The sequence below is a fragment of the Pseudopodoces humilis genome, chromosome 1 (genome assembly GCF_049639895.1).
Source record: "Pseudopodoces humilis isolate 2021_Gansu_Grassland_sample_001 chromosome 1, ASM4963989v1, whole genome shotgun sequence".
Classification (NCBI taxonomy): Eukaryota; Metazoa; Chordata; class Aves; order Passeriformes; family Paridae; genus Pseudopodoces; species Pseudopodoces humilis.
Window position 1 is genome coordinate 34,038,493 of NC_142200.1, and position 6,691 is coordinate 34,045,183.

The following is a 6,691-nucleotide window of genomic DNA, read 5'->3' on the forward strand; positions in this document are numbered from 1 at the left end:
GTCCATTCAGCACTGAATGGGGCAGAGGCGGTTATGCAGGAGGCTCTAAAAGCTTTCAAAAGGATAAAAAAAAAATAATGAAGACCAACACTGAATAGTCGATTAAAAAAAAAAAAAAAGCTATAACAAATCTAACCCACCCTTAATTTAAGCTTCAGATATTCAGAGTCCTATGAGAAGAGGGGCACTTTTGGACCTAAGTCATTGTTTTCCTAATTTTAGGTATGACCTACAGATATTTTCAAATTATAGGTGGAGTTTTACATTAGAACAAGTATTGGATTCTTCATTCTTTGAGGGTTGGTGGGATGTGGAAACTGAAGTGAGACTCTAGAGCTGGTCACCAGCTGGCATTCACTCCGTTACAAGGCAGATAGGCTTTGGACACATCTTTACAAGGCACAGGATGCTCTGGGGACAAATCACTGTGCAGAGAGCTGATGAAAGGCACTCACATCACTTTCAGACAGAAAAATAGGGCTCAGGAGGACAGATATAATATAACTCATCTGAGTTCCTCATTTGTGAATGAGTTCTCCCCTGTCCATGAAAAGGAGTTTGCATCTTCATTTTGTCCAGGTCTTGCAGAGTAGTTGAGCACTATGAATGCTCAGGGTTTTGCATGAAATCTTAATGTGGCTTGAAGAGAAGAACTGCACATATTGTGGGCTACTTTTTTCTACCCATGTGGGAGATATTTTGGGCAAATGTCCAATGTCGGGTTTAGTTATGAAATTGGTGTAATTATATCTGCAGAAAGTGTACTGCAAAAGCTCTATAGCATGCTACCTGATAAAGTATAGGCAGCAATTTTTGATTTGGAGAAGAAACTCTCCACAACGTGCAACCTAGGAATTGCAGAGGCACATCAGACAATCTCACATGGTATCTCCCTCCAGCTCCCTACTCACTAACAAGAGTCCAGTCTGTGGTGGGAGGAGAAAACCAAACAGTTTTTGACTCTATGAATCTTTTTTTTTTGATCCCCAAAGTACATAAAATGCCTAGAAACCGGGTGAAGAATAAGCTATGAACTTAACTCACACGGTGCCACTGCAGCCATGAGAAGACCTTAAGAAGTTTTTGCCCTGGGTTGCATCTTTGACCTAAGACTCCCAAGTGAACATGTTGAATCCAAATTCCTCCCTGTGTATGCTGTGAAAATGAAGTTCACCAAATACCCACTCTTGGTGTTGATAGCAAAAGGATCAAAACATTTCCTGGTGCCAGAACAAGGTTACCAAAGGTGAATGGGGACAACTGAGAAGGAAGAGGAGGTGGAGGAAGAGGAGGAGAGCTCAGGACATGAGAACAGACACATGCTGTCTGACAAAAACACACATCTAACCTTATCTGCAGGTCTGGGACAGGGAAAGTATTCGATTCTTGGGAATGTGGGTAGAAAGGAGGGAAAGGCAGAGAAGAAATGTTTGCTAAGGCTGAAAGGAAAAAAATAAAATTGAAAACAGCAGAAGTCTCAGCAAACCTTGTAAAAATGGCAGAAAAATCACATAAACTGGTGGTGAAATTTCCCTCTGGGGAGTTGGCAAGGGTGTTTTTTCCAAAGCCTGAATCTGTTAGCACCTATTTTGAAGAAACAAATGTAGATGCTTGTCCTCTTTACCAAGTATGCCAGAGCTGGTAAACTTGAAAGGAATCAAATTTTAAAAAAAATGTGGCTACAAAAACTGTAATTAAAACTTAGAGTTATTTAAGGTAAGAATCAGAAACCTCTGGACCATGTTTATCCTGGCCTCTGTGAACAAATGAATCCCCTTTCAGTGCAGTATTCTTCCAGTGAAGTTGCTGGGAAGCAACCTGATACTCTCAACATGTGCAAGGGGTATTGCCAAGGGATTCCCTGGCCCACGAAGGACAAAGCTCTTCCCAAGGCAGATCCCTGGCTTCTCCCTGGATCTTGTACCTTGTTGCATAACAGGCAAATCTAATCTGTACTGAGCCACTTGAGCCTATTTCTTACAGTTAGCTGGGCAATATGATAAGGATAAACCCCAGGTATTTTTGGAAAAGGATTGTGAACCAGAGGGATGCACAGATGACCGTTTAAAAATAAGATGGGATAAAACTGCACATGCATACTGCAGGCATCTACTCTAAACCACTTCTGCCTGATGCAATGACAGCAGCATTTTTTTTGTGGAAGGAAAATCACTTTGTTTCAGTTTAGGGCCAAAGAATTGCAACTGCAAACAAATGAAAAGGAAAACACACCAAAAAACCAAATTATAAAGTGAGTTTCTTATACATCATCTGTTGTTTTTCTCTGAAAGAAAGGAATGGAGAGACAGATACACCATCAGTAACTTCACCTCACACTTGTAGCAGACAGCAAAACTAGTTTAAAACTGAAGTAGCACTGCATGGCTGAAAGGTCTGTAAATAAGTGAAGAATTTTCAAAAGTAAATGTGAATTTGCATCTGCCTAGAAGCTGCTGTAACATCTTTTTCCTGAATGGGACTAAGATTGAGGCATTCAAAAACATTTTGGACTTTAAATTTTCTACAGGGAACCAGGAGAGAGAGATGCAAGAGCAGTGTAGTTTGAAAAGACAAGTGCACAGGCTTCTCTGCTAATCAGGAAAGGAAATACCAGGCAGACCTGGAAGCCAGGCTGAAAGCATCTCCCCACTAATTACAGAAAGATACTGCAGAATTCTGAAAAGAAGAAGAAAAAGAAAAAAAAAGTAAAAAAACCCCCCAAACCCTGGCTGGCTTCTCTTATAAAAGTTACATATAGATAATTGGGCATTCACAAATTTGCCCTAAGCTTGTAAAACACACTTGAGTAGGTCCATATGATGATTAGGTAGAAACACAATGCCCAGCACCACAAGGTTCCAGTCCCACAGAGCTTGTGCCAACAGCAGGGATTGCACTAAGCCAGTATTAAAGCTAGGGCCAGGTTGAGCACGTGGAGGCTTAACAAGCTTTCATATACTGGTCATGTACTGGTAATCCACAGAAAGCATTAAAAATGTCAACAAAGGAGTGATATGTCCAAACTGGGCTGAGACAACAATAGTTCATTAAGATGCTAATCTTCAACTAATTTGTCCTGATTTCTTAATTTTTCAAGCTAATTGGTCAGTAAGGTCTTTAATTCCCCTGATAAACCACGACGATTTTTTAGATAGGGTTTTTTCATACCCAATTTTTTCCTTTACAACATTTTAAGATTATTTAAACTATTGGCTCCTGCTAGAAACATAACCATTTTTGGGAAAACAAGCACATTAAAGCTTGTCCTGTGGTTCCTGGATTTAGGCAGTGGTAACCCTCTTGCTGCAACTGCATCCTGAGTCTCGCACCATATGCAGTAAAATCTACTCTTGGGTAACCAGGCACAAAATACTTAGGATTTCTCCAATGGATAAGTCTAAAGAGTAAGGCAACCTGAACTGTCACCTCATATATCTTGTGTGTCCTCACATAGCCATCAAGCTCCTTTTGCCACATGCAATACATGTGCTCCAATGGGGATGAAAGGTCTTTGGAGGGTATCAGATGGCATTGCCTCCTCTGGCTTAAGCTCTGTGTGAAAATGAGATTAAATTTAAAACAGGGACCATCATTATTTGGACTCAGAGACCATGGGGCTAGCAACTTAGAACACAGGAAGTAGAAGCTGCACTAAAGGCACAAAAGCAGGATCAAATTTATGAGTCCTCTTTTGATCCAGACTCAGGTTACGCGGCCTATGTGAAGAAGCAAGGTAGCACAGGAGCTGGCACTATGACAGAGCAGGCTTCAGGATTGCTGTGTCTTTGAAATGTGATTGTTTTGAGGTATCTTGTGTGCAAACAGTACATCAAATAACCATAGAGCATACAGGTAAGAGCCTGGAGTGGGGAAACTCTGATGCAAATTATCCTAAAACAGTTTTTGCTGAGATGAGGCGATGTATCTTATCTTCCTGCTGGTTTGGTCTGTCCTCTCCACTGATGCTGCTAGTAGGGGTGTCAAAGATCTCCTGCTGTAAGCACTTGACTTGTTTGTAGGAATCTGATTAAAGTAGATCACCTCAGATAACAAGAGGAATTAATGCTGCAAATACATAGGAGAGGATTTTCAAGCTTATAAGCTACATAGAGGTCAGTACTTTTAAAGTCACGCAGCAGCCTCTGAGATCTCTGATTTTCACAGAACTCATGATCTTTACTTGTCCTTTTCCTTTATCCTGTTAGCCTTTACACTTAAGTATTTGCCTTTATTACTTCAGTTCTACCTGTAATCTGTTCCATTGCTCTGTCCACTACTAGGAAAGTACTTTACAGAGCTAACCCTGGGAGAAAAAAACCCAAAAGGGAATAGGAAAGAGTTTTTGTAGCCTTGCTATGGACATTGAACCTAATAACTATTTAAGTCTAGATTCCTCATCCTCCAGGTTTTTACACTATTTTTAAAATGCATATTCTCATCTTAGATGTCCCCCTGAACTCTGATCCTCTCGACTCTTAGCCTCCTAGATCCTGGCACTCCAACGTTTTCTCTCTGTAGCCATGTATGTAACCATGTTATATACTCAGGCTCAACAGCTGTGAACAGCTATACTCACATGTCTGCCAGTTTTTCCCAAAGCCTGGCTTGCTGTGTGCATGCAGATGTCCCTGGTGAAGGACATGCTCAGACCTTTAGTGCCTGTCAGCCAACCCTGGGCTGCCCTTTTTGGGCACCCCGGTGTTTTTAGCTCAGCTCTGTTGGGTCCCCAATTGGGCTTTATGGTTGGTGACATTATAATTTTTGACACGAGAAGTCACAAAGAGTTACTTTACAATCAAAACCTGCCCGCCAGCCTCTCTGCTCAGTTTTACCAACTGAGAGACCTAACTTTAGGTCTCCCATTTAAAATGCAAGTACAGTAGGTATGAAGTATGCCAGCTTGACCACACCAAGAACTAAACCTGGGAGATGGCTACATGAAAGCTGTGGGACATGACATTCCAGGATGTCCTAAATGCAGGTGGTGACACTCTGAGTGTGCCTGAATGAGACCTGTGTGCTCCAGAGGCGGGGGCAGAGGCTGCAGCCCTCCAGAAGGGAACACCGAGGTCCCACTGCTCACAGAACAGCACCAGCACAGCTTCAACCCTTCCTGTGGAGAGACTGATCCACTGAAACACAGAGGCTCTGAGATTTTAGCAGTGCAAGGCAAATGCAATGCAGGCTGTTCATGTTAATTCCCATTTCTCACTGCTTGGATAAGAACATGGTGACAGCTTTCACGAGGCAGAGACCTGTCCATTGGAAAATGGATTATGACCACCAACTCTTGCACATAAACTACTGAGCAATCATCCAGTGGTCACTAGTGAGACACCACAGGTCTGTGCTGGTGACCTAGGGGTGAAATGACTTTCTTTGTCTGTCTGAATCCCTGAGGCATTCAGACCCTGATCAGGGGGGATGTTCTGATCTAAACCACCATTAATCTTCCTTAAGGTGAAAAGGTCAGAAGAGCAAGTTATTCAATGTTAACAGTTTTGGGTTTTTTATGCCAGCAAAAAAAGCTTTTTTATTCCCAACGCTGTCTTAAAACATACAGCAAGACACAAACACCCAAACTTTCACAGTCATTTTTTGAAAGTGATGTCAGCTTTTAGATAAATGACAACGACCATACACAGTGTCAGTCCCCCACAGCTGTGTCCATAGCCATAACAACAATGCCACACAATGTTGTCCTTAAATCCCATAAAGGCAAGAAACAATGCCAGAGAATGAAGCGATAACGTATTGGAGCTGCTGACAATCAGTCTTTTACATGTGTTATCCATTTGACTGCAGGTGTAAATCAGCATTTCAATGTCAACTTGCTAATTTAAGGCTGTATGGTCAAACACCCAGGAAAAGGACAAGCGCACTGCTAAAGTAGGTCAAAGTCACTGCAAGTCAGGTAACACAGAGGAAAAGTTCCCCATCAATAAACCATTTTGGGCTATGAGAGATATATTTCATTATAAGGTAATACCAGATTAAATTAAATATTTAATGAGAGCTCAGACTACAGTGTCAGCACAACCAATATTCCTTTGCTGCTCAGTTGACTTTGAGGGTGTATGTGCTGCCCGTGTTTGTGGCTGAGGAACCTAGCTGTGTGGCTCTACAGGGTGACACAAATTAACACATTAATTATCTCCAAAGGACACAAGTCCCACTTCCTCTGCCTTCACTTAACTGTGCCACCACATGGATGTAAATTAATTTTCCCCTTTTTCCCATGTTCAGAGAAATAATGAAAATATCTGCTGTCATTTGTTGTACTTAGCATTCTCTGAAAATGGGGTACATGTAATTTTTCAATAGAAACCAAAGACTAAAAGTATTTTTTTCACCTTCCTCTCCTATTACTAGGAAAGCAGTTAATTTAAGAACCTGATTAACACTCCATTGAGCTGTGTCAAATGGTTCTTCCTCTTATTTTTTGGCTGGACAACATTTTCTACCAACTCACTCATGGCAGCTGTTTTAGTATTATGGGGGGAAAAAAAGAAACTGAATGGCATTTTAGTGGGTTAATGGAAGACTAGAACAGGTCAAGCATAAAACTGCATTCAGGAATATTGCATCTAAGGGAACTGTAGCCTTCCTAATGATAACCCAGGTTATCATGGGGCTTTTTTTTTGGTCTCACTTTCTTTGAGAAAATCAGAGCAAACAGTAGAAGCTTCTG